Raw genomic sequence first — 9,024 nt, 5'->3', positions numbered from 1 at the left:
AGGGGCAGAGGAAAGAGGGTGCAGTAGGTGCGGGCCGCCCCGGGTGTCACCACTGAGGGGGGTGACAAAATGCTAGGCAGCACTCACCGTGGGGCCTGCATGCTCTGTGCTGCCCAAATGGTCCACCTGCTGCCTCCCCCTCAGCTGTAGGGTGGCTGAATGGGAGGCAGGCAGACTCCGGAGGCCCCGCAGTGCGCCCTGTCCCTGTGGGCGGCTCGCTCTGCTCCGAGTGTGCTGCCCCAGGCACCCAAGCGGCTTCCTCCATCGCTATTTGCACCCAAGGTTGTGGCTATGGGAGAAACAATAACCTTTTGGGGTGTTGATGCCATGAACCCCTCCGTCATACGCTCAGGTTGTATACATATGTGTAAATAAACCATATATCCTAAAGACACCACAGTCTCCTCTGTGCCTCATTTCCAAAAGGAAACACAGACCCAGGATAAGCGACTGGAAACCCTGGAATCTCTCACCACTCAGAGATTGGGGCGGCATGCAGCAGAATAATGAGCAGCTACCCTGATTCCAACTGTGTATACTCAGCAATAAGCAGCATTCAGTTCAATGACGTCTACTCCAAAGTCTGTTGCCACAATAGAAATTAAATAATAGCAGAAGCGAACTTCAATGCTTTATTATTATTGTGCCGTCAGTGCCATCGTACAGTGCCATCAGTGTGCATGACATTTTATTGAGTGCAAAAATGACAGGTCTCTGCCCCAAGTAGATTGCAAACTAAAAGTTGACATAGCAGAAACAATAGGTGAAGGAAAGGGGGCGCAGAGGCAGCGGTACACAGGGAAAGACTATCTTTCTGTTTCAGTGGCACGTGCTTAGGCCTGGTGACACGCTTAGTTGCAGTAAAAAGAAACTAATAAATTTTATTTTAGAAGACCTAGGAGGAGGCAGGGCTCATCAGAGAGCTTTTCCTTTGGCCCTTTAGGGCTGGCAACATCCTGTTTCACTCCTGCTGCTGAGCCGAAGGTGACTTATTCAGCAGCTGGCTTATGCTATCTACTCTGGAAACATAAGGAAAATAATGAAGAGCACTTTGGTGGTACCTACCAGGCAAACCACTTACTTGGCCAGGAGCCAGATTCAACCCCATTGGAAACAGCAATGAGGCTGCCTGTAGAGATGGCAGTTAGGGAGGCCGAAATAATGCTTCAATGTGGTATAATGGTTAAGGTAAAGGGACCCCTGACCATTAGGTCCAGTCGTGGCTGACTCTGGGGTTGTGGCGCTCATCTCGCTTTATTGGCCGAGGGAGCCGGCGTACAGCTTCCGGGTCATGTGCCAGCATGACTAAGCCGCTTCTGGCAAACCAGAGCAGCACATAGAAACGCCGTTTACCTTCCCGCCAGAGCGGTACCTATTTATCTCCTTGCACTTTGACGTGCTTTTGAACTGCTAGGTTGGCAGGAGCAGGGACCAAGCAACGGGAGTTCACCCCGTCGCAGGGATTCAAACCACAGACCTTCTGATCAGCAAGTCCTAGGCTCTGTGGTTTAACCCACAGCACCACCCGTGTCCTGGTATAATGGTTAGATCCCTGGATTAGGACCTGGGAGGCCAGGGTTCAAATTCCCACTCTTCCATGAAGCTCACTGGGTGACTTTGGGTCAGTCACTGTCTCTTAGTCTAACCTACCTCGCAGGGTTGTTGTGAGGATGAAACAGGGAAGGTTAGCACAGGCAAAAGCGGGAAAGTGGAAAATAATCACTAGTGGCTGGTTACTTTTCTTGGATGAGATTCCTCCTTTGTGCGAGCTTTTTAAATGGTAACATTTCGCTGCAAGCTTCTTTGCATTTATAATTAACATCTATGTACTGATTAGGGATGTGGACTCAGGCTTCCTCAGAACAAAGTCCAGCACGCTAAACCCTACACCACCCTTGCCAGCTCACTATTCTGTGACTCAGCTGATTCAAATACACCAGGTGTTCTGACACATGTTGTTGTCCATCGATGTGTGTTCATGTAATGGATCAAACTGCCTGTGGTTCTTGCTCTCTTTGGGGCATGCCTGCAGGGTGGGGGTGGGGAGCCTTTTTGACTCTACAGGCCAGATCTTTATCTCCCCTCACCCCTGTGGACCGACTTCACCTGTCAAAGGTGGTCAGTGAGTTTGTAGAGAAACCAAGCAGGATGGAATCCCTAGCCCATCAGCTGACCGGCAGAGTTCCTATTTTGCTTTCTGCAGAGATCCAGGGTGAATGCTCAGCAAATAGGTAGCGCGCTTAATCAATAATATTACCATAAGCCACTACAAATAAAAAAGAACTGTTCATAAATAATATAATAATATAATTTATATGCCCATCTAATTGGGTTTCCCCACTCTTCATGTGATGACTAAAGGGGGCGGGGCTAAACTACTGGCCCCAGGGCCGGATTTATGTTTGATGAGGCCCTACATTACGGAAGGCAATGGGGCCCTTTATATGTCCAGCTGTCCTTTGTCAACAACAAATTGTCGCTGTTTTTTGTGTGTTGAATATATGCTATATGGTCATTTATGGACCTTATAGGTATCTAAAGCCATTTGCACATAACAAAATATGTATTTTATCAAAGTAATTGTTGAATTGAAATACAATTAAGAAGAAGTATATTAATAGTAAAGAAGAATATATTTTTTGGGGGGGAGAGAATGGGGCTCTAAGCTATAGCTTGTTTAGCTTATACGTAAATCTAGCACTGACTGGCCCAGACTTTGATGTCAAACACATCCCAACTTCATATCCTAAACATCCACACACTGCTGCAGACATCTGCACTGTCAAAGGCTGGGACCATGCATTTAATGCACTTGCATTTATTGCATTTAAAGCTATGCATTTAATGCACTTCTGCAGGAATCCTCACAGAGCTAGAATTGCCAGACCCTTAACAAACTACAGTTGCCAATATTCTTCAGGGTGTGTGTGTGTGTGTGTGTGTGTGTGTAAGATATGGAGTGTGCGTATCCCATTATTCACATGCTCTTCTCTCCCACTTCCACTGACGCAGTTGTGCTGACACAAGGGCCCAAGCAGCTTGTGGAACATGGGCTCGGTTCCCCAGACTGGAGGATTACATTTGGACGAAAACAGCTGTGGTGGAAATGAATTCAAACAAGTCCAAAAAAGTTATAAGCATGTGCCTGCAGTCCAATAAGAGGTCAGTTTAAAAGTCCTCTGGAAGCATTTGAAGTCAACTGGTTGGTTTTTAAGCATTCAAATCCTTATGTTGTCATTGTTTAATATTTATATCTTCCTCTTCTACCACTAAATACCCAGAGTGCCTTACAAGGAAACATGAAACACAACCATGCATTAAAATATAAAAACGGATTTATTTTCTTAATACTACATTCTTTTTAAAAAGTGTAAGGAGTTGGATTATCTGCCAGTTGTGTTTACTTCTGTTTTCAATTCTTGCATGTGATTTTCACAGATCTTTAGGTTGACATACCTGTGTGAATCACTTACTGAGCCCAATGACACAGAAGTTTTCTCAGCACGGGGAAGAGGATCCTTTTTCCAAAATGTGTTGAGTGCCTTTGTTTTAGCAGTGGTAGGATGATTGCCATCTAAATTGCCCTGCACTATGAATTTTTAACAGAGATGGTTTTAGTACTTGAGCAATCTGCTGTAACCTATAAATAGTCCCTATAATATTTGGGATTATTATAAGCAGATATGTTTATTAAACATTAATAAGAGATTTTTTATTTGGCAGTATTCATTAATAATTATGTGTCAGTAAAAAGCATTTGCAGGAACAGAACTGCAATCGATGCCCACAGTCCAAAAGTCCTGTACAGTCATGCACACATTCCTTTCCATAAGCAAGTATGGGATACATATGCATTGCCAACCAACTTGGAACTGGGGAATCTGTTATTACAGAAGACTTTCTCTAGGGAAAGCCAGTGACCCCAACTTGTGTCACATCCACATCACACATTTGAAGCCCGTTTAAAGGATTTTATTTATTTATTTATTTATTTATTTATTTATTTGCCAATTACCAGCACCACTAACAAGCTACAGGATTATTTGGGGGAAGACATTTGCTTGGTCTGGATGTGACCAAGGTTTCCATCCACTAATATGTCAGGTTGATTCTGTTTCAGAATACAGTGGTACCTCGGGTTAAGTACTTAATTCGTTCTGGAGGTCCCTTCTTAACCTGAAACTGTTCTTAACCTGAAGCACCACTTTAGCTAATGGGGCCTCCCGCTGCCACCGCACCGCCGGAGAAAAAGAAGAAGAAGAGTTTGGATTTGATATCCCGCTTTATCACTACCCAAAGGAGTCTCAAAGCGGCTAACATTCTCCTTTCCCTTCCTCCCCCACAACAAACACTCTGTGAGGTGTGTGAGGCTGAGAGACTTCAGAGAAGTGTGACTAGCCCAAGGTCACCCAGTAGCTGCATGTGGAGGAGCGGGGAAGCGAACCCGGTTCCCCAGATTACGAATCTACCGCTCTTAACCACTACACCACACTGGCTCTCGATTTCTGTTCTCATCCTGAAGCAAAGTTCTTAACCCGAGGTACTATTTCTGGGTTAGCAGAGTCTGTAACCTAAAGTGTATGTAACCTGAAGCGTATGTAACCCGAGGTACCACTGTATAACTTTTTAGTTGCTGGGGGCTCTGATACTTTGCCAAATTATTTGAGATGAGCCCTGTTTAATTCAACTTTTAAGTAGGCATGTATAGGTTTCCTGGCATCTTAAGGTAGAGATGGGAAAGATTCCTTTTTGAAACTGCAGATGAGGCTCACTACAATCAATGGCAGGCATTCACCAATAAGTTCTGTCAGCCCCAGTTTTCTGCCAAGGGACAGAGGTTCATACCCGCCATCATTTCTCCAATGAAGATTGGGACGTCCTAAGGAAAAGCAGGACATTTCAGGATGGCTTCTGTAAATCCAGGAGTCGGGACTGTCCCTGGAAAACAGGGACATTTGGAGGGTCTGAGAGGTCCAGAATAGAATGAACAGACCAATAGGATGAAGGATAAAGATCTTATTAAATAGCAGCAAAGCATCATGATTATGTTTACATCCCTGTGGTTTCTGGGAACCCCATTAGCAACAGATGTGACTCCAGAAGCTGGAGCTGGAGCTTGGCTGGTGGTATAATGCGTTTTCTGCAGTCTAGTGCATATGCTAAGGTACTCTCCAGCAGAATTGGTGGAGAGGCTTATGTAGTGCTAGGGTTGCCTAGGCCGCACCTGGTGTTTGGGTGGCAAGTCCATTCCCACCAAAGTGAAAGTCTACTTCATACTTGGCAGGCAGCCAATATAGATAACTTCCAAGTCTATCCAATACTCCTTATTCCAGGTGTCACCGTGGGAATGGCAGAAGCAAAATCCCCACACGGTGCCGTCTCAGCCCATAACTAGATGTGAAAAACAGTTTGTGAAAAACAGAGTTTAAAATCCCCAGGCTCACAGGATTTCTAGGCATAAAATGAGCATTGAGGTATACCTCCTGAAGCTCCTCAAAATCACAATGGTCTTCAAGAATTTGCTAATATTCTCAGCTGATGGGAGAAGTGGTCGACCAAGCCTAGGATGGCATCAGATTGGCAAGGGTATACTACTACTACTACTACTACTAGTAGTAGTAGTAGTAGTAAAGCAGCCTTCTATGCAGAGTTCTTTAAAATTCTCCACAGGGAAGTAGATCATATCCACTGTACTGTAACATAATGTTGTGTTGGGAGTTGGGGAAACAAAACACTTTTTCAATTCTTCAGTCTAACTGTGTTGCCTTATGGACATCAAGAGCTGTATGTTTCTTTTTGATAGATACATAACTTACAGCAGAGAAAGCAAATTCAATTATATCTGACAGTACCTTGCCTACAAGCAAATCGCCCAACTGCAAGCTTTTACTGCTATTATTAGCTTTGTCATAGGAATTGCTTTAAAAAAAAAAGCAAAGGCTTGTGGATGCCTTTGGCTGCCCTCTTAACTTCAAATTACATTGTCAAGTCTCCTTTGGGGTATGCTCCTGAAAGGCCATTTCATTTCATGCTGAATATTAAGACTTCTTGCGTTTGTCCTTATTCTGCACAAAAATGAAGGTATGTTAGGTGGCAAGTCCTGGCATCTGGTTAAATATGGGCATGTTTAAAGGGGCATATTCAGCATAAAGATGTTGAGTACAAACAGGAACTGAGTAGGAAGAGCAAATATTCTCTTGAGCATAGTTGTGCTGGTCCCGGGGGCTAACCGAGAGGCAAGGTCCGAGTCCAGTCCGAGGTCGATGGTGCGGTATAGAGGCTGTCCGTCAAAGCTGTAGCTGGGTCCAAGGCGGGCAGTCGGGTGGGGTCAGGAACTCTGGCAGAAGAGCAGGACAGGGTGCAGGCAGGAACAGGCTACCAACAACGTTGCTCCCGCAACCTAGGACTGGGGCTGGCTGGCTTTTATCTGCCCCGAGGCATAGGGCGGCCCCAGTCCACAAGTGAATCGCCTCTCCTGGCCTGGAGGCGAGGACTCCTCCTGCAGGAACTTAGTTCCCTCTGCCTCTCTGCCCTGAGCCTCTGCAGCTCAGGAGAGACTGGAGGGTTACCAGACCCAGAGGCAACCTCCTCCTCCTCTGATGGGGCTGAGAGTGGGGCACCTGCAGGCAATGGGTCCTCCATCACCTCAGGAGCCAGAGCAGACTCAGCTGGTGCCTGCACCTGAGGATCCAGCACAGGTGAGGACCCTTCAGGCTCAAGCCCCATCCCCGGCTCAGCTGGTTCTGGAGGCGGGGACTCCTGTGCAGGCTGGGATTCCTCAGGTTCAGCCTCTGAGTCCGAATCCCAGGCCATCACAATACAGTGGTACCTCAGGTTAAGTACTTAATTCGTTCTGGAGCTCCGTACTAAACCTGAAACTGTTCTTAACCTGAAGCACCACTTTAGCTAATGGGGCCTCCTGCTGCTGCCGTGCCGCCGGAGCCCGATTTCTGTTCTTATCCTGAAGCAAAGTTCTTAACCTGAAGCACTATTTCTAGGTTAGCGGAGTGTGTAACCTGAAGCGTATGTAACCTGAAGCGTATGTACAGGTACCACTGTAGTAGAATTTTGAGGGGATATCTTCTTTGACTCTTTTTGTAAGTGACATAGGACGTACTGGTGGGTACACAGGGGTCTGTGGGTGCCATGTTGCCTGCCAATTCTTGCTTCTAAGAAAAGCATTATAAATTAAATGGTGGTTTTTAGAAACACGTTTTAAAATCCACACACACCTCTGAGGGGAGGAAGTACCACGGTCTGGTATCTGCATTGGTGACCCCTGTTTTAGAAGCACATGGAATGGGATTTCCAGGGTTGCAACAGACAAAAACAAAACTGGCAGCTTGTTTCCAACCCTTCATGTAAGCCCACTTTCTCATTCTATCGAAAGTGCTAATGTTCTAAAGCTAACACTCTTAAAAGCGCTAATCTAATTTAAGCGTAAGCCTTTTGTTGGTGCTGGGTTGCGTTTTGGTGCAATGAATTATCTGCACATAGTTCCCTTAAGTGTAACCCAGTCTCTATTGCTTGGCCTCTGAGAATCCCTGCTGAAGGCCTGCATTTAGATGGCCTACCAGCAATCTATATACTGTAGAACCCTGTGGAAAAACCAGTCGAGTTACCCGTGTGATGCCTGAATTAACCAGTCAAGGTTCAACAGATAATGCAGCTTATAAGTGCCTAGGTGAGTAAAGAAGAGATGGGCTCCTGTTTGCTGAGATAATGTAGGCATAGGAGGATTTAGGGGACCACAACTGGTTTGGTCACATTGGGGATGGAGTAACTATAATGTAGAATGGAAGGTGAGAAGGGGGTGTCAGCCAAATTTGGGCATTGCACAAGGTGCCGCTGAAATTTGAAACCCCAAGGCCCACCGCTGAGGTATGTCAAGCAACAAAAATTTACTACTGATGTATGTGAAGCAACAAAAGTGTACAAGGTAAATGCTTACATTAATATGATTACTTTAACAGTTGTATAGAATGATGGAGTTTTGAGAGGGGCGATTTCTCATGCCCAGAGTGAAAACATTCAGCTGCTGAAACACGTGATAATGTTACGGAGCGTTCCTGAGTAGCCCATGCCAAAACAACATAATTGAACCAAAATAATATGTATTTAGAAAAAGTGTGAGATAAAGTGGAAGAATTGCTGCTTTGATAGGCATGTTTTTGCACAGATACGGAGTTACCTAAATACAATGTACTTTCCCCCTTAAAAGCAAAACTGTTTTTTTTACATCTCTCCAAAAGAGGAGAAGATTCATAATTGTATCAAATTGTAAACTTCTAAACTTCTAGGGTATGCTTTTCGGTTATTTCTGGAAAGCTGCTAAGATCAAAGCATTTTCATTGCTGCACTTTAAGAAACAGCACTCCATTAAAACGAAAAATTTTTTGCTCTTAAGTCCAAAAACTAATTAGTTGTTAAATATTCACAGGGGATTTTCCTTCTAGCAACAAATCAGGGACTTCGTAAACCCAGCCTTTATTAACCAAAATATGTTCCTAGTTAGGTCAAGTTTAATTAAAAAGTGTCTTCTGTCGGGCGCTGCTATTGTATCCCTGATAAACACCAAATTAGAAAATAATTTGTATTAATAACACATGGTCCAGGGGTGGGGGGCAAGGAAGCAAGGTGGGCTTGCTGTTTATTTGGCAGCATGTTTAATAGTCAGTGTGAGTTAATTACATTTTAAATTATACCCTGTGGTGTAGCAATGCAGAGGAACATATTTCCTGGCATTTTTAAATAATGAAGAAATTATTCATATATCTCAAATGTGCAGCTTTCAGAAAAACCTGCTTGGAGGGCCATATACATCAGGGTAGTTAGGCAGACTTCCATTTTTTTTTGTACCAAAAGCCCAAGATCCACCAACCAGAGCCTTGTGCAAAAACCACATAAACCGTGAATTAAATAATGTTAAGCTTAGGAATTGGTTTCCAGCACCAGAACTGAACAGAACTCATATAGTCCTTCAACACCAAAGTCCACTTCTATTTTTTTTTAAATGATATTTAT

Source organism: Podarcis pityusensis (assembly GCF_964106645.2).
Source record: "Podarcis pityusensis genome assembly, chromosome: 9".
In the NCBI taxonomy this organism is placed as follows: domain Eukaryota; kingdom Metazoa; phylum Chordata; class Lepidosauria; order Squamata; family Lacertidae; genus Podarcis; species Podarcis pityusensis.
Note: the sequence above shows the minus strand (reverse complement) of the source record.